We start from the raw sequence: 19701 nt of genomic DNA, 5'->3' as shown, positions 1-19701 counted from the left end.
CACTTGTCCACATCTACAGAGTAAGTTGAAGGAGACCAAATAAAAGATTTCTTATAGTGTTTTAACATGCAACACTGTCTCTTGTATCAACAATTGTATCCAAAGTTCTTTGAGTTCAGGCTAGTAAAAAAAAATAAAAAGCTTATTCAGACCACCTAGGCAAGTAGGAGAGTATTATTCAAAAAGCAGGTACTCAGTAATTCTCTTCAAGTTTGAGCAAGAGAACTAATGGCTTTCTCCAATAGTTAAATAGTGCCTTGTCTACGTATTGTATAATATATCCCAAATAAACATAATTAATACAAATAAGTAAAGCAAGCAATTCTAACACAAGTCTTCACAGAAGCAAAGGATTACTAAAACTATCAAATGTCATTTTTATCCTCAAGTCAGGAAGATAGTGGAAATGTTTTCTACAGAGTAGGAATTTTCACGGACCCTTCCTCTCCATAAACACATAGACGAAGTTCTCTAAATATATAAAATTCCACCTTGGGTGTGCTCATGCACACGTGCGCACACATGCACACACACACACACACACACACACACACAGTTTTACCATCATAAGAGATAAAAAGATTCAGATTCAGTTTGAGGAAACCAAGTAGTTCTTGACTAAAAAGAAAATTACCTAGTATTACTACCACATGACTCAAACAGAAACTGTGTTCTGGCCAAGGTCCCCTCTACACACACAGGATATTCCATATAACAGAGCTTTCTAGGAGCTACCTGGAGCATCCACTGTGGTCAGAACATAATAAATCAGGATCACCAATTTCATAATATTTTCGCTTTTGATTAGAGTTTGTTGATTTCTATTTGAGTGTTCAATGTTTTTCAAATAAAAGCAAAGAATAAAAGATGTCTGTAAACTCTGCTTGGTGGATCTGGAATGGATGGATGCTCCCCAGTAAGAAAAATTTATTGGAGTTGTCTAGTTGGAATCATGATCACCGGAAAGCTAAAAGAGATCTAAACCAGAATGGAAATGGAAAAAAAATCATCACTGACATTCACGTGCAGGAATACAGTTGACTCTGTAATAATCATTGCCTCTGAGGGGCTCCATACTCAGGATTGAATCAATAAACTTCAAGTCCCTGTTGATTCTAACTTTTGCCAATAAGTAAAGCATATAAAAAGTAAAGATGAATGGCATACAAAATTTACTTATGATTACCATCAAAACTAAATTCCTAGTATCTCAATGAGAATATTCTAAAGTTTGGTTTAGAAACAATTACTTGTCCTCAAAACAAACAAAGAAAAAATCAAAATATTCCTGTATAACATGAATTAATGTTTCTGTAGTTTGTCCTCATTGAAATCACTAACTCTCTCTCCTAAAACTCACTCTTCTTCCAATCAACTCATTAACCCAAACCAGAAATCAGAAAGTTATCCTAGGTATTAATTTCTCATTCACACCATCCTTCACTATGCCTGATCACTAATGTTCACCAGATCTATGCATATACAAACTCTATAGACTGCTTTCCAGTCATGCCTCCAGTCTATATTACTGACTTTATTGTTCTAATCCAGGTCCTCAATTTCTCTTTCCAAGATGGATTGCAGTATTTCAAGTGTCATCACTCAGCCACTTTCCCATGAAGTCTTGCCCTCTCCTACAAGGCTTTCCTGATTGATTTACTCCTTTTGTAAAATCTAGCATCTTACAATCCTTTGCCTACAGGATAGATTCAAAACTCCTTAGAGTAATCTATAAATTCCTCCATTCTTTGGCCCCTGCCTAAATCACTAGTCTCATCCCTTGTCATACGCTGACCTATCCTTTAAGATTGAGGATCTGTGTGAAGCTTTCTCTTTCCCATCCTCCAGAATTAGAGATGATCGTCCTGTCCTTTAGGAATCCATAGTCATCCGTAGTTCTAGAGAGACACCTATTTACAAGTCTTCTTCAAGCCTGTCACGGTACATTGCAAATGACTGATTATATGTAGTCTCTAAAACATGAGTGACAGACAAGCTTTATTTCTGTCGTATGCTAATTTTAATCAATGGTTAGAGATTGCCTGCAATCGCTGTTGAGAAAGAATTTTTGAGGAGCTGACTTGACCTCCTTTCAAGCTCTATCTACTATTGGAACAAGCAGGGAGAAGAATGGTATTTGGACCAGCTACTTGTCATCCTTGCCCTAGGCTGCGAGTCCTGGAAGGTAATGAAATGTGATTTTTTCATTCTCAGTCTCTGGCGCAGTGGCTGACTCAAAATTCATTGAAAACACAAACCTCAAGAACCACTCATCCTAATCTGTAACTCCACACACAGGAATCCATACTCATTCTTTTCTGGTCCTTTATAGAAAAATACATAAGTACTTGAGTATAATTTGTGTGACTTGACTAATAAGGGGAGATATTCATGTGTCGTTATGGACAGAATGACAAGGGACCTAGTAAGAGTGACATCAGAGGCACCCCAAACACAACTTTTCCTAGTAGCTTTGTAAAATTTTTTTGACAATTATTTGACCCTTCCCAAGCTCAATTTCCTCATCAGGAACATAGGGATAATGAAATCTGCTTTGCAAGGTTGCCATAGGGATTAGAAATAAAAAGCATCATTACATAGTGGGCCCTCCGTAAATGATAACTATTAGTATGAGCTATTTTGGTTCACAGCAAATTTCCATGGGAAGAAATACATTTTTTCAAACCCAAAGGAGATAATTTTAGTCCCTTTTAAGAGGCATTTTCCTGCTCAGTTATGTAGGTTGTTTTGTTAGTAACATACAATCAGTGAGTATCAACTCCATTTCTTACATCTTTATGTTGCCCCTGCACTAGCCCTGAGTTCATGTTGCACAGAAGCCTCAAGGATGTATATTATGATTACTTTTAAGAATCAATGAATAATTGATAACCATTAAACACTTTGCCTTTGTGTAATATATTTCATCTATGGATTTTGAAGGGTTAAGGTTTTTAGCTCTTCTCTTCTGTATTTCGAACTCTAGCTTATATTTACCAAACTCTAGCTTATATTTACCAAGTCCTAGCTTACATTTATAACTCCAAATTATAAAAAAAAAAGAATAAGACTTTTCCGGAATCAAAGGATTCTTTGAATCTTCTTTGAATTCTTATGTCAGGAAGAATGACCTTTTCACAGTGTTTCCATAGGTTGTAGCTGAACAACATATGGCTATATATGTATATACATCAAGGAGTTTAGGGGATAAAATGCTCACAAGTACAGGCTGGAGTCAAGAACTGACAATGCGCAGAAGCACACAGTTGAATCTAGGCGATGCTGTCCAGTCAGTGACTTACTTACTAGGCTCCAAATTACAGTTCTCATTTAATTTGACCCTATTGGGTGAGTGTTACTGTCCTTCAATAAGAAAGTAAAAGGTTTAAAAGATTAAGTCACAAGGAATACAGCATATTATGGAAGAAAATATGGTTCCAGGATTTAAATGCTAGTATTGTAATTAACAATAAAAACCACCGCCACTACCAACTGCTTTCTTACACATGCTGTATACTAATCCACAGCCTCTTGAATGGCAGAGCTGAGACTGAAACCTAGATTACTCTGGTTTCAAAGCTGATGTTCTCCGTAACACTTAATTTCCTCTGAAAGTAGATGAGTTTTAACATCTCAAGTCCCTCATTGTTCGGAGCCTACCCTTCTTATCCAAAGATCTCCCGTCTTCCCCAGACGGTGCCTTAGCCATTCTAGGGTTTTCTGCCACTGCAGTGCCACTTGCATTCATCCTTTCCTTAGGGATAGGGAATGACCCACATGCCACGTTAGAGAAAATGCAAGCAAACCTTTTGAGGGTGTTCTGCAGTCTATGCAAATTAGTACAATGATGCCAGACAATCTAACATAGACAGACGCTTACAATTAATGAAGCCATAGATCCAAAATTTGTATCATAATGGACAATTAACTCAAAATCATTGTCATCGTGAATCACTTCAGAACAGGGAGATGAATCATAGCTTTACAAAAGCGTTGCCCTGTCTAGTTAATGAGTGTCTGCGATATTGTTAAAATTTTCATTAGGGTTATCATTAAGCACTTACAAAGCAATTTGTTAGTAGTTTCCTAACCCATCCCCACTTCACCATCAAAACAAATTCTATGGCAGTTCTGATTCTGTTGTTCCCCGTTCTAAATATTAAGAGAATGTTGGCCCAGAGATGATTTGAACTAGCACACCAAATATCTCTTCCCTCTTCAAAAACCAGTCTCCTAATAGAGATGATAAACAGGGACAAGTGACATCAAAATATTGTCACATGGATGGGCAAGTTATGGGAAGAGCTTTTCTGCCCTGTTAAAGATGACCTCAAGAGCAAGAACGAAATGCCAGAGACTGAGAAATTAGGTACTTATGAGGCAATCAGTAGTAAGTTAAGTAGTAAGTTAAGTAACTGCTTCTAAGAGAAGCAGCCCCTTTGCGATTCAGCAGTCTGAGAATCAGTGAGCCTTGTGTGGAAATGTTCCGTAAACAAGACCACTTATCTGAGCAGTAAATGTAAAAACTATAATGCAATTTCCCTAAAATAGTGACCACTTTTGCCAGCTTCCAGTTCTTTCCATGGTTCTACTGAAAGAGCTGGACCTCTTTTTACCAAAAATTGGGAGAGTTTTCATTCTTCTCTTTCACTTTGGAAGAAAACCAATTTTAAAAGTATACTTGCAGAGGAATATTTAAAAATCTACAGAAGAATCACAGACTACAGGTTTCCTTAGATACATGGAGGGTGTTTAGGGCTCTAACAATAACAACAGCAACAACAGAAGTTTTCCTGTTTTATAGGTCCTCACGGTCTCAGTGGGAGGGAAAAAGTTTCGTTACTTGATGTAAAGATTTCATACCTGTTGGTATTAATACTTCCCCTAAACCAACCCCTCCATAAATTTCACATGCAGAGATGTTCTCTTAGGGTAAAAATCATATAGCATCATTTAAAGCAAGCAAAGATTATGTGCCAGACACACAGAAGTGAGCATGACATTGTCAGTCAGCCGTTCCTAAAGCCAAGTATCTTTTCTTCCGTTACAGAAAAAGGTGTAATTCAGTGTGTGTTTGGTGTTGGAGAGGAAGTGAGAGAACTAAATCATGAAATGAAACGGAATCCACTTCTAAGTTCATGGAATACTCACTGCCCCTAAAATCAAAGTCAAGCAGAGATTGTGTTTTGCTGTCTCCGATGGCCATAGTATGGAATGTGACTAGCACACCCAAAAGGCGCTACCATAGCACCTACCTTACTAAGCCATGCCAGAATGTCTTTGCATGCCGATTACTAAGATACATTTCATGAAAGTTTATCTGTATCATTAAAAGTATATATTAGGTGAACTGTACTACAAAATTACAGTTTCTCAAGTGGTTATGAAATGCTTCCACACATCATCATCATGGATCTGGTTCACATATAGCCAAGGATTTCAGAATAGCGCAATTAGGGCAAGACCCACAAAAATCAGTATTCCTAATACACCAGTCACCTTAAGAAAGGACAAGGGCCTCATAAACCTCAGCTTCTATTGTGGGGCTCAGGGAAAAAGCACAAACGGAGACCAATATTAACACATGTCTAAATATTTAAAACGTAAGTTAAAATTAAATATTTATTATAACTATTCATTATTCTAGTAGTCAGTATACAGCACTGATAAAGAATGGAAATATCACGTTACATCTAGACAAGTGTGGTCCAATAGAACTTACTGCCATGATGGAAACGCTCCCTATCTGTGTCATCCAGTACACTAGCCTCTAGCCAAGTGTGGTGAATGAGCACTTGAATGTGGCTAGTACAACTGAGGAACTAAATTTTAATGTTATTTAATTTTAATAGCCACCTGTGGCCATTGGCTACCACATCAGACAGCGAGATCTAGACTTACAAAAATGTTCTTCAGCCACCATATGCAGTGGTTGCCAATACTGTGCTAATTCATGAGAAACATGCACTGGAGTAAGAAACAAGAATATGGACATTTATATGGGAAAGTTACTTCATTATGCAAGATCTTTCATGTTCATGCTAACAGAGGAAAAGCTGACACTTATACTGATTCGTCTTTTATCTATTAAAGTGCTTCCATTGCTTCAATCTTTACAGCAAGTTCTATCTGCACCATCAGCAGCACACCAACCCACGTTCACTGTATTTACTCAGTTACCTTTTATGTCAAAGACATAGGACAAAAGATGGGGAGAAGATTTACCCTGGCTGGCCAGTGCTAAACATGAGATCAAATGCTTGGCACTGTAGGCTTCTCTATGCCAACTGACCGAGTTACTTGTGTATCCCTCAATAAATGTGTGTGTGTGTGTGTGTGTGTGTGTGAGAGAGAGAGAGAGAGACAGAGAGAGAGAGAGACAGAGGGAGACAGAGAGAGAGACAGACAGAGAGACAGACAGAGAGACAGACAGAGAGACAGACAGAGAGACAGACAGAGAGACAGACAGAGAGACAGACAGAGAGAGACAGAGACAAACATAAAGGACCCTTCTAAAGTGTGGAGCCTTGGGTGAGAACACTTTTGCCTAAGAAGTATTGCAGTGGCCTCACATAAAAAGCAATTAGTGTAAAGCAATCATACTCCAATAAAGATGTTAAAAAAAAAAAGCAATTAGAAATTTTAGTTTAACGGTTATATGTTGTATAAAGTTAGCTTAAGATGACATTTTTACTTAGCACCAAATGGAAGAATGTATCTTACAGACAAGTGGCAATATTACCTAAGTAAAAATCAGCAAAAGCAGCAGGAAATTATTTCCACTTCCCTTTACTGCACAAATAATGGCATATCCATTATTATGGCTGGTGTTCTCATTATAAATCATTTCCTGTATGTGTCTGTGTGTGAGCAAAACTTTAAAAGCAAATAGCAAAGTATAAAGAGATGACCAGTAAAAGGAGAAGCATATGGAAAGAAAATGGAATAAACCATCAGTCAAAAAATTTAGGAGGCCAAGAAAACACAGAATCAAAACATCCCCCTAAATCATGGTTATAACCTTTCACTAGACTCCAGTCTAAGGCTGGACTGTGCTGCAGTTAGGTGTGCACTGACGTAAGTATTAGTGTTTAGAGGTGGTTTCCTTTGCTACTTTTGCTAGATGTGACTAAAATCAAATGTCCCCATTCTGTCCTTTTATAATTCTCACGTCCAGAACTCTCATAGGGTAAGGCAGATTAAAACAGATCTGATCTATTGTTGGCAGGCCCTAAAACTGTCTCAACCCAGCCCAGAATGTTCCTGATCTCTATCCAGAGAGGAAGTGCCAAGGGAGAGGAGTCATCACTGTCTTTTGATGAGGGAAGCTGCCAATGCAATCTTCAGTAAGGGAGTCACGTATATAGAAGAAATTTCCAGCAAGATCATGCTGACTTGTGTTTCCAAAGGGTGCTGTCCCCAAGTTCAGTTCCCCCCAGGACTCCTCGTTGGTCACAGGCCAAGTAAAAATTCCCTCAAGCAAGTAAAAATTCCCTAATGGGACTTGCAAGGCTCTTCATTATATGGTCCCTGCTTATCTCTACAAGTTCATCTCTCTTCCAGACATACCATTTATTCCTTAATTTATTCAGATACACAATCCTCCCTCTCCTCGTTCCACTCTCATTTCAATGCCTTTTGCCTGTGATGTTCCTTTGGCCTGGTATCATCTCCCTCCACTTCCAACATCTGTCTCCCTTCTCGCAGATCTCCACTTATCTTCCTCCAGACTGTATACAGTTTCTCCCGTGTGCTCTCATAGCATCTAAAATTTTACCCACTGAAGCAGCTATCACTCTGTAAGGTAATTTCATGCTTGTTTGCCTGTATCATCCATGTTCTATTATAGCAGCTACCACGTACCAGACAGCCTATTAACTTATCTTCCCTAATCTTACAAGGCAGGCACCCATTATACAGATAAGAAAACCTGACCACAGAAAAGTTAAGAACCTTGCCTAAGGTCATGTAACTCTTGAATGACAGAACTAGAATTTAAACCCAGTAATTTGGATTCAGAGCCTATGGCCCTCATCACTATGCTCTGCCATTTCCTAACACAGTAAGTACTCAGTAAACACTTCAAGAGTAAATACATAAAGGAAGGGAAAAAATCCCTAAATGAATGCTGTTTTGGCATATTTCTGACATACATCATGTCCCTTTCAGTACTCCAAGGCATAAGCCTTACTCCTTTTCTGATTAAATTTCAAGAATTACAAATGACATAATAGTTTAACTGGGGGTCATTCAATGAGATTATTTGAATCCTGTGTAAATAAGAGTTAACATAGTAACCCTGAGATTGCTGTCCTTAGAATGGCCTGCTTATAAACTTGGCCCTTAACCCGCATTGGGAACTTGATTGGCAAACAGTTCCCTACTCGGATATAAAACTTTCTTTAAACACTAAGAGCAGCTCACTGTGCCTAAGTTGTGCAAACAATGTGGTTTATGCTGAACACTCACTCTCCTTCTGGAATTTTGATACATGTCAGAGCACCTTTGTAACTAGTCCCCAAAAAACACTGGGTGCTGAGTCTTTAATGAGCTTTCCTGGTGGACAACACTTCACACACTGTCACAACTCATTGCTGGAGGAATTGAATGCATCCCAGTGCCTCCACTGGGAGAGGACTCTTGGAAGCTTGTGTCGGGTTTTCTCCAGACTCTGCCCATGCGCCATTATCCTTCAATCCTTCGCTTATCTTGCTTTGTATCCTTGCATCGTGATAAATCTTAGCCATGTGTGCAACTACATGCTGAGTCCTATGTGTCTTTCTAGCAAATCACCCAACACAGAAGTGGTCTTGGGGATCCCCAACACAAATCCCTTTGTGAGGGGGCCATGAAGCAGGAGAAAAAAACAATAACAAAGCAAAGTATATTTGCTGCAAAAGCATAACAATTTCACTGGGTTTAATCAAAACAACTCTCCCACTGGAATAAACAGAAGTACTGATTTTAGACATAAATATCTCTGTATTTCAATCTCCTCTTTGTCAGTATTAGGTATGTGACCTTGTGCAAACAACTAAACATCTCAGAGCTTTGTTTCCTTACCTGTAATATGGGAAGAACAATGCTTATTTCTCAGATTTCTTGGAAGTTTAGTTGGAACAACATAAGTAAATGAGTCTAGGTCTGCACCTAGCATGAATAATCACCCAATAAACATGCAGTGATCGATTCCAGGACCCCGAAATATTTCTCTTCAACAAAGTATACCTGCTAAAGGGCACAGTAATTCATTTCATCTGTTAAGGTAAGATATACTCCTAAGCTTAACCAACCACACGAAGCCCCTGACACACACACAATGACTTGCTTTAAAAATATATAAAAAGAATAAATGCAGCATTTTTCCTGCCAGTCCATATAATTATATAAGGCAAATATCAATCAACAAACCTGGCAGCTTTTGTTCAGGTGCCAGCTACTTGGCTCTCACAAAATGAGACTTTAGCGTTTTATTAATCATAAGACAGCACTAAATTTACTTCCCACCTGACAGTTTTAAACATGCAGTCAAATGGTGAGTTAATTAAGTGACAGTGTCCACGTTACTCAGGAAGATGAAATAATAAATGGCTTCTGTAGCAGATTAAATGCCAGAATAAAATTGAGGTGGTTTGATAAACCACTGGTGAGGTCACTGGCTCCTCTCTGCTGCCCTAGAATCTGGACTGCAGTCCCAGAGATTGCGAACACCTGCAGATCCAGCCATTATTGAGGAGGTTTTTCAAGGTGTGGTATGTTCAGGTTGAAAGGTCAAAGTTGACAATTTCCAATCAGGCTGGACGCCCTAAATTTTGAGGATTGGAAGTCATCGAAATTGGAAACGAAAAATCTACAATACGTGCCTCATCTGAAAAATCAGAGTTTGGATGAGATGGGTCATTTTTCAGATTAATCTAAGGTTTGGGGGGTGGGGTTACCTTAGATCCTTCAGCAAATAAAGTGGAAGCTGAGCAGTGAGACTCTACTCTGTCCGCACCCCACACATCCCACCAGTTGCTCCAGTCAGATCTCATTTAAACAACTCACTGCTCAGAAGAGGAAGGAGAAAGAGAGAGAGAGAGAGAGAGAGATTGGATGAGATGATCTTCTATTCGCATCTGTCCAATTTTAAATTTCGATGAGTTAAAAGACTGGAGCCTCCCCTTTCCACTTTGCCCTGAGAATTTTTAGTACTTATAGACCCAAAGGCTTTCTCAAGGAGAAAGTGATCCATTCTTAATATAACAGTAATAAGCAGAGGAAAAAAAGGAAACTGATTAAGACAAAAAGGAGATATGGGAACATATGGCTTCTGCCATTATTCTAGTAGTTATGGTATATAATATTTCATTTGATTTATTCTTTTCAACAACCCACAACTCCTCCCTAATTTACTCTTTACAAAAACTTTGCACAGTGTTTTTACTTTGATGCCACAAGTGAGTAAACTGTGAGATGAGAAAACTGAAGAAATATGCCAAAGGTCACATAGCAAATAAGTTGTAGAACAGAAATTTGAATTTTAGGATGCTCTGACTTGACAACCTGATTTCCTTCAAGCAGAGAGGAGGGAAGAGGAGGAGAATGGGGAGAAACCTTCGAGCAGCCTTCCTTTACCTGGAAGTGCCCATGTCTACAAAGGATATGACGTTATGTGTGCACATGAATGCATAGATAAAAACACCACCATGGGCCTAAAATGGAGTTGCTTATGCTAAGCCCCACATAGCCAAATTGAGATTTATTTAGTTTTGGGGCCCCCAGAAATGGAATCTTAAACCAGTCAGTTAGGAATCGCCTGGCCAGCATTAGTTAGGTAATCTGCCAGAGGGACCCCTGCTACCCCCTAAAGCAATCTTGTAATAACCAACCTGACTTTCCTAGTGTAACTCCCTTGTTCTCGCTCCTTTCTGCCTATAAAGGCCTTTCATTTTGTACAGCTCCATGGTACTCCTTTCTATCTGCTAGATTGGATGCTGCCCAATTTGAACCAATGTTTGCTCAAATTAACTCTTAAATTTACTTTTACATACTTTCTGAATTAAAAAATACGAGTCATCAGGACCTCCCTGGTGGTGCAGGGGTTAAGAATCTGCCTGCCAATGCAGGGGACATGGGTTCAAGCCCTGGTCCAGGAAGATCCCACATGCCACGGAGCAACTAAGCCCGTGCACCTCAGCTAGTGAGCCGGTGCTCTAGAGCCCATGAGCCACAGCTACTGAGCCCACGTGCCACAACTACTGAAGCCCACTCACCTAGAACCTGTGCTCCGCAACAAAAGAAGTCACTGCAATAAGAAGCCCGAGCACCGCAACGAAGAGTAGCCCCCGCTCGGCACAACTAGAGAAAGCCCGCATAAATCAAAGACCCAACGCAGCCAAAAATAAATCAATAAATAAATTTATAAAAATACTGAGTTGTCAAGTGTCATATATTGATGATTTATAAACTTCTATCCTTGTCCTCTCACCCACTTCTTTTCTAGGATGTGCACACTTCCTGTAATACCATGTGTTAAAAGATAAACTGAAGCATATTAAAAATTTTAAGTGGATATTCCTGACTTTAAAAAAATCTCAACATTTCTCCATTAAAATGCAAAGCAAGGGCTAAATGTCTGCCTGAAAATTAAATGATAATCAAACTAAAAATCACCTTAAGTTTAAGCTCCAACTTAATTTAGATCAACATTCAGCAGAGCAGATATGGAGCTGATAAACAACTACATGTCAAGCTAAAAAAAAAAAAAAAATGTCATCACACAAAACTCAATTGAATTCAACATAAAAGGGCAAACGAATATAATTAGATATCCACAGCCCTCAGAGGTCCTTTTTATCCTTAATAACTAAACAAAATGAATTGGTCTCCCCATTCCAGGTACTATGGTATGGTCTATACTCTCTTGGAGTATCTGTGGATTTGGGGTGAGAGTGGGGTTCTTTGTTCTCATCACATCTCTTTATGAATTTCTGCACTCAATGATTTCTCAGCACTTTCCCATTGTCCCTGCTCCTGTGCCTGTTTTCCTCTTTCTGACCCATGGTAACTTACGCTTGTCTATTGTCCCTCTTTGCATCCATCAAAGCATCACCCCTCTAAGGCAGATGTACACAGTGAACTTGTATTGAAGGTTTCAAAGACATCATAGGGTGACTGGTCCAGAGCACAGAATAGTAACCAACTTGAAAGTCAACATCAGATAACACTCTCCGAATATTCCTTGGCCGGAGTCAACACAGGATTATGGCTTAAGAGACATACTTTTTACTAAGTCCCAGTCTCTTACCATATTGTAGACCCAATCTTTAAAGACACAGCTCCTTCTCCTTTACATTTCTGTTTGTTTGTTTGTTTTTATTTATTCTTTGGCTACACTGGGTCTTTGTTGCTGCGCACAGGCTTTCTCTAGTTGCGGCAAGCAGGGTCTACTCTGTTGCGGTGCGCAGGCTTCTCATTGCGGTGGCTTCTCTTATTGTGGAGCACAGGCTCTAGGTGTGTGTGCTTCAGTAGTTGTGGCACGCAGGCTCAGTAGCTGTGGCTCGCGGGCTCTAGAGTGCAGGCTCAGTAGTTGTGGCACATGGGCTTAGTTGCTCCGTGGCATGTGGGATCTTCCCGGACCAGGATCCGAATCCATGTCCCCTGAATTGGCAGGCGGATTCTTAACCACTGCGCCACCAGGGAAGTCCCTCCTCTACATTTCAAGGCCTCACAAGCCTCTGTCTCCTCTTCACAGGAATGGATTCAAAATGATGCTACTTTACTACACATGACAATCTAGCTTTCAAACTTTTTCCTACATCAGCTCCCAGATGTACCTTTACGTACACCTCACACACACACCCAGAAAATAAACTTTATGGTGTTTTAATAAAATGCTTGCCTAGGACACACGTCTACTCTTACTACAACTAAGATCAAAAAAGAGCCTTGAAATTCATTGTTCTTTACCTTGGGCCAAACAACATTCTCATTCAGAGTTCCCTCTATTACCAACCAGGACTCCTATTTTAAAAAATGGTCAATTTCTATTTTCTGGGAAGAGCTGCTCACAAGGTTAGTCTAGAAAGCCTTCCAGAGCCTGAGAAATTTTTTTCTGACAGCAGACTACGTAAGAGTGAGGACAAGGGTCGTTAAGTCCTTCTTACTTATCATATTGTGAGGGAGTAAAAGGGGTGAAGAGATGGAAATACAGAAAATTGGGTAAGGGAAAAACCATAAAAACAAACAAACAAACAAAAAAACCATATGTAAAAGCCCAACATTTGGAGAAGTTTAGTGATATGAGATCCAATTATTGCAAGATTCCGAATAAATACGCAGAATCATGATGGAAGAGACTGCATTCAGATGCTGCGCCAGTAAAAGGCCATTTGGGCGGTTGATTTCTGGAGAGGTAAAGGGGAGCAAGCAGGGGTCATTTGCAAGGACTTTTGCCTCACTGACTTTTGCTTCCTCCAGGGTCCTTTTTGGCTAATCTGTCATCTGTGGTTCAGTAGAAGAGGAGTTATTTTCACTTTCTCCCTTTTGCCTCGTGGCTCTTGGCTCTGTAGGATGGTGTTTAGCTCAGACAACAGCTGGCTACTGTCAGTTTTGTGTAGGGTTATGAAAAGCAGCACTTCAGTGTTTATTCCAGAGGCTTTCTGAAAACACTTGTGTTTGGCTTCCACCTCTGACTGCCTGGACCTCTGTGTTTACTCATTATGAAAGGAAAATGGAAAGGAAAAGGCAAGAGGCTCTCTATGCCAACAGGAATACCCTTCAAGAGGCAGACTGCTGTGCTTAGGGGAAAGAAATTCAAATCATGGAGAGGCTAATGCAATCTGCACCCACTCTGTCTGATGGGCTGGCGTCTGATGAGGAGGTCTGAGGTCCTACTGATTTCTTTCTGAAGCTTGAGTCCTCCTGGTCTGTGCTCACTTGCTCACCAGCTTCCTGCTCAAGAATTATCAGTGGTTCTGCCACTGGCCTCCTCTTTCGCTGCTTCTTTCTGCCAAGTGGTCGAGATACTATTCCTTTAGAAGCAGTCCTTCAGGACATATCTTCCCTTTCCTCTAGTATACCATTGCTTCTCTAACCACACAGGAACCATAAAGGATAGAAAAAGCTTAAGATTTTTCCCAGGCTAGGGACTATGCCGTGGTCCTCTCTTGTGATGCTGGTCAGTGGCAGCCGCAGCTCCCAGCCAGCCACACGATCATGAGGGTAACAACCGATACCTTTACAAACATTCTGTACCCAGATGACCATTCTGTTTTTCATTTGCAATACAGTACTCAGTCAACTACATGAGATATTCAACACTTCATTACAAACTAGGCTTTGTGCGAGATGATTTTGCCCAACTGTAGGCTAACGTAAGTGCTCTCATGAGCACATTTAAGGTGGGCTAGGCTAAGCTCTGATATTCAACAGGTTAGGTGTATGAAATGTACTTTCCATTTCGGATATTGTCAGCTTACAAAACTCGAGGAAGACCTGTATATGAACAGAGCACCTCTCGGTCCATGTGCTGAACATCAATTTCCTCATATTAAATTTTTCTTTTGCCTATATGGCCTTTTCATCCAGGCATACCAGAAGAGGCCATGAAAAAAACATATTTCTTAAGGGCAAACTAAAAAAATACACTGAGAAGAGAATGATTGACTACCCTACATGTGTATGGTAGGTTTAACATGTTGAGTCAAGGTTTTCTATGATTCCAAATTGCGATAGCACAAGTACTCAAGAATTCCCAGAACCAGCCCTTTAGCAGAGGGTTAATAAAGACGAGAAACTGGGGAATTCAGAATGAACCCAGCCTTTGACATCAAAGAGCCCCAAGTTAAATTCCTAGCTCTGCCATTTGCTGGCCAAGTGGTTTAAGGAGGTCACCTGACCTCTCTCTTTCCCAATAATATTCATAATGTCCACTTCTTAAAGATGTCATGAAAATCAAATACCATATGCTAACACATATATATGGAATTTAAGAGAAAAAAATGTCATGAAGAACCTAGGGGTAAGACAGGAATAGACACAGACCTACTAGAGAATGGACTTGAGGATATGGGGAGGGGGAAGGGTAAGCTGTGACAAAGCGAGAGAGAGGCATGGACATATATACACTAGCAAACGTAAGGTAGATAGCTAGTGGGAAGCAGCCGCATAGCACAGGGAGATCAGCTTGGTGCTTTGTGATTGCCTGGAGGGGTGGGATAGGGAGGGTGGGAGGGAGGGAGACGCAAGAGGGAAGAGATATGGGAACATATGTATATATATAACTGATTCATTTTGTTGTAAAGCAGAAACTAACACACCATTGTAAAGCAATTATACTCCAATAAAGATGTTTAAAAAATAAAATAAAATAAAAAATAAATGGGATAAATTGTACAAGGTTTGTAATTCCGGCCACAAAACATTCAATAAATATCCATTTCCTTACATTCATCAACTGCAATTTCATGAGGATTCCCGGCCAAGAAGGTAGTTTCACAACTCATCTTATGTGGACAAACTGAGCATCTTTTAAGTGACTAACACTTAAGCTTACATACAAATTTTATTTCACAAGTTATTCCAAAGCTGCTTTTCTGTCAAGGAAATATTCAAAATGCACAGAAATGTACAAAAGGAATCCCAGCATTGATAGAGCCTGTCATGGACTCTTTTCTTATCTGAAGGCTGGAAGTTCAGGTAAAGGAATCAAGAGGGGCTGGTACAGCAATGGGCAAATATGTGTTATATGTTGGGCATGGTACCGAGGACTATGCATTTTGCCTTTCTTTTCTCCGTTTCCTCCTTGGGTGTCAGAACACGTGAGAGGAAAAAGGTTTGTTTTTTTGTTGTTTTTTTTTTAAACAATTTTCACCAAAAAAAAAAAAAAAAAGGCATCTGCAGTCAAAACTACAGAAGAAGCAGAATTGAAAGAAATAAATTGTTTCCTGGTGTCCTTTCTGTTCTTTGCAGAGGACAGTTTTCCACACCTTGGGACTCAAGGAAAGCTCTGTTGTTTAGCAAATACACACTGCCCTCTGTTGGAAAAGTGGTGCACTTCTGCTCTGCTAACAAGAACGACCTAAGGATTAACTGCCGTGCAAATGTAGGTTTCCTGTCTAAAATTTACAGGGACCCATCCCTCCTCATCAGAACCAAAGAAAAGAAATAAATAACAAGAGTCTTACACAAAGTCTATCCCACATGCAATCCTTTGGGGAGAACTTTTTTTTTTTTAAGGGAACAAAAACAAGTAGTACATTTTGTTAAAACCAAAAAAGCTTTCGTTTAAAACGTTTTCGTTTGTAGTTTTAACGCTTACTGTCATTGCCAAAAGTAGCTGAAGCAGCTCACGGACTTCACTGCCTGTAAGACTGAAAAGCGTCACTTCCTTCTTGCAAAGGCGCTGAAAATATCCTGCTCAGCTGTTGGCTTTTAAAGACTAAAATACCTCTGATTAAAGAGAAGAAGCAAAGAACAGTATATTTGCCACCATGTTGTCTAGTTCTGCCACTCTAGTGCCTTAAATATTACAATTTTAAAATCACAGTAAGCACTTAATTCCTATTACTACTTTCAAGCAAGACTACATAGACCCAGAAAGTTTTAGTTTCAGCCCCAGCCTGTTATGGACGCCAGGGGCAAGTGGAAACACATGTTTTCAAATACACAGAAACAAATGGAAAAACATTTAACCAACTAGTAAAGAGACAATATTAATGCACAGGTTAATGAGTGAAGGCATCTGGTACACAACGCAAGACATAAACAAAATAGAATACACACAGATATTATTCCAATACTCAAAGAAGCGGTTGTAGAATCTTCAAGGGAAACACAAAAGAATATCCCTAGAGAATGGATTTCAGCTGTGTTAAAATCCTCAGCGAGCAATCTGACTGCAGTCATAGACTCAATTTTAAAATAAACTCACAGCATGCTTTTTATTATATTGTATCTGTAACGGTAATGTGGATGTCTTCTCAGTTTGTTCAACTGCTTTGACTTCAAGAAGAGCAAGCCAGACTTCCAAATTAGAGAACAGCCTTTGACGACGTGATGCATTCCTAGCCACTGACTTATAGTACCTTTCAGTCATTCCAAACGAAATAAGGCCACACACAAGTCTTAGTTAACAACCAGAATTTAGAATTTACATTAAACATTATATAATCTGATAATTCATCTTATGACCGAATCCAAACAACTTCAAAATTTTTCAGTACTATTTTCAAAGACCACAGTAGAAACTCAAGGAATCATTTCAAAATTATGTTCCCAGAATTCAATACTATTTGCAAAGACCACAGCAGAGACTCAATGGTATCTAGAGGGAAGAGGATAAATGGAGAACATTCTGGCTTCAGCTTCATCTGGTTGTCAGTCAGCCAATGTCAATTTTTTCAGAATTCTTAGCCTGTGAACTTAACTCCAGAAATCTCTCCTTTAGAGATTCATTTTGGCACTATTCCACTTATAATATTGAGGAAGGGGGTCTATATGTATGCATCCTATCACTTCTCAAAGAGAGACGCTTTAGCTAGAAAAATGGAAAAACCTACAATTGTAGCAGTCTTACTCACCAGGTCTTGTCTTGTTTTCCTCTCCCATGGAGTTTAGTAAAACCTCTCAGTTTCCGTCCTCCACAGTTTCAAGTTGAACGTAGGTTCTTCCTCATGATACAGCACCCTCGCTCCCGTGTGAGGGGGCATTTGCAGCGCCTCTTCCGCAGTGGCTCTCTCTGCCTCAGAAATAGGCCATGTGAGGAAGAGTCCTCGCGTTCTAAATAAAAGCCAACCCAGAGCGAACTTGATACCACGTAGGGGCGGGGCCTCTTGCCAGGTGAAACCACTTCAATCTAACTGCAGTCCCTCCGTTTTTACCTTTGGCCCCAAATACAGAATGGAATTTGGGGCAGCCCATCAAGGCCCTGCCTCCCTAGGCCCTTCCACTGACTACTGAAATCCAAAAACACCTTAGTGTTCAGAGGTCCCTCCAGAAGCCAGGTGCCTTATGGTCTCAAAGCAGCAAATATTGTTCTGTTCACTCATGGCTAGAAGGCTGGGAGGCTCTCTTCTCCTCTAATAACATTTTGCCTCAGCCCCAGCTGTAGCTCCAGCCTGAAATCCTTTCTTACTGAGGCTCAGAGGCCCATGCCTCTGCTTGTTTGCCTGCACGTGGTGATCAGAAATGCAAATTAAAAAAAAAAAAAGAAAAAGACATACATACTTTGACTGGATCCTTGCCTTCACTGTGTGTATTCACTAAGACCTCCATGGCCCACCATCCCCCAATGGGGCTGTCTGGCTCGGCCCAGTCTGTTCTCACAGCACTCATGTGGGCCCCTATACACTTTTACCACCGCCAAATACTTGACTGGTTTAAAGCCTCTTGCCCAGGCCACAGCAGTTAAAAGCAAACAGCACAACTATAAAACTCCCCCTAGCCAAATATAAGCCTCCGCAAACTGCCAAGGTCACAACAGCCTGCCTCACCAAAAGCCTTTCCAGAGTGTGTTTTGCTTCCCCTAATTTCAAGTCTTTTATTTTTAGTTTTTACTATTCTAGTCCATGCACCAAATGCTGGTGTCTCCAAGGGGTCTCCGATAAATAGCACACGCCTTCCTTGCTCAGATTCTGAACAAATTGGGAAATAAAACCGAGGAATGATGAAAGGGGGGGGGAGCAAAATAGCTATGACCTTTATTATTGATAAAGGCCAAGATGGAAAATATAGCTTAGCATGAGTACCTGATGGTTTTCCTACTGTTGAATCCCAGTTTAGAGAGGTTTATCCATCTGGGTACAGAAGTGCTGGTTTCCCCTGCCTCCAAGCATAATCAATGTTTTCTTCCCACATTTATGAATCATATAAGTTGAATCATCTCTCTAGAGGCAAAGTGAGTAAAGGGGAAGAGAAAGTTTAGAACCTGTTTAGAGAAAATCCATTCTCATGAAAATTACAGAAGTGGGAGAAGGAAGTACCTTGTAATGCCTACGACAATGTGGTAAAACTGTCGGGACTGGTATGCGGGACTGGTATGACTCTCCCTCCTGATGATGAAGTGTCTCAGGGCAGGGTCCCTGTCTTATTGATTCTTGGATCTTCAGTGTTCAGCACCATGTCTGGCATTCAAATGTTTATTTATGCCTCATCTTTAAAAAGATTTAAGGAAAATTTAAGTTTTGAAAAGCAAGTCATAAAGACAGTTGAAATTAACGGAAAATGGGAATAAGAAAATTAGACCTACAGCAAATATAGTGTATAAAAAAATGGAAGACCTCCAAAATGTAATTATTCTGAGCTTCTGACACCTGACTCAAAAAGAAAACACCTGCCCTCTTGCTACGCTGTGTGATCAACTGGTATCACCTGGAAGCCTGCCGGTCCAACTTTATCAGATATCTATAAAAAGAGCATAGCTGAAAATATAGAGAAAACAGCACTACCTCGGTGTGTATGTGCAGATATATGACATAAAATAAGAATGACAGGTGGACGAGAGCAAAAGTGAGAGAGGAATACGGGGAAGACGGAGAGAGATGGAAAGAGAGGAAGAGAGGTAAACAGGGCTCAAATCATGCAGGCTTCTGTATCATGCTAAGGAGTTTGGGCTCCATCCAGAGGACAATAGAGAGCCATTAAAAGTTTTGTTTGTGGTTGCTGCAGCTGATTTTAAGCAAGAAATAGTACAGTCAACCGCTTCAGAAATTCCTCTCC

The 19701-nt window shown here is 40.0% G+C and overlaps 1 long non-coding RNA gene across 1 annotated transcript in view; it reads right to left on the bottom strand.

Annotated features, from left to right (window-relative positions):
* The window catches only part of LOC141278873 (uncharacterized), a 194059-nt gene extending 174928 nt beyond the window's left edge, over positions 1-19131 (bottom strand). Inside the window, exons 1-3 of the long non-coding RNA XR_012332268.1 lie at positions 18966-19131; positions 18732-18869; positions 17565-17722 (exon numbers count right to left, since the gene is read on the bottom strand). This is a non-coding gene — a long non-coding RNA (uncharacterized lncRNA). The remainder of the gene's footprint in view (positions 1-17564; positions 17723-18731; positions 18870-18965) is intronic.
* Positions 19132-19701: the final 570 nt, after the last annotated feature.

Source organism: Tursiops truncatus, chromosome 6, assembly GCF_011762595.2.
Source record: "Tursiops truncatus isolate mTurTru1 chromosome 6, mTurTru1.mat.Y, whole genome shotgun sequence".
NCBI lineage: Eukaryota > Metazoa > Chordata > Mammalia > Artiodactyla > Delphinidae > Tursiops > Tursiops truncatus.
This window is presented reverse-complemented; position numbering and strand designations above follow the sequence as displayed.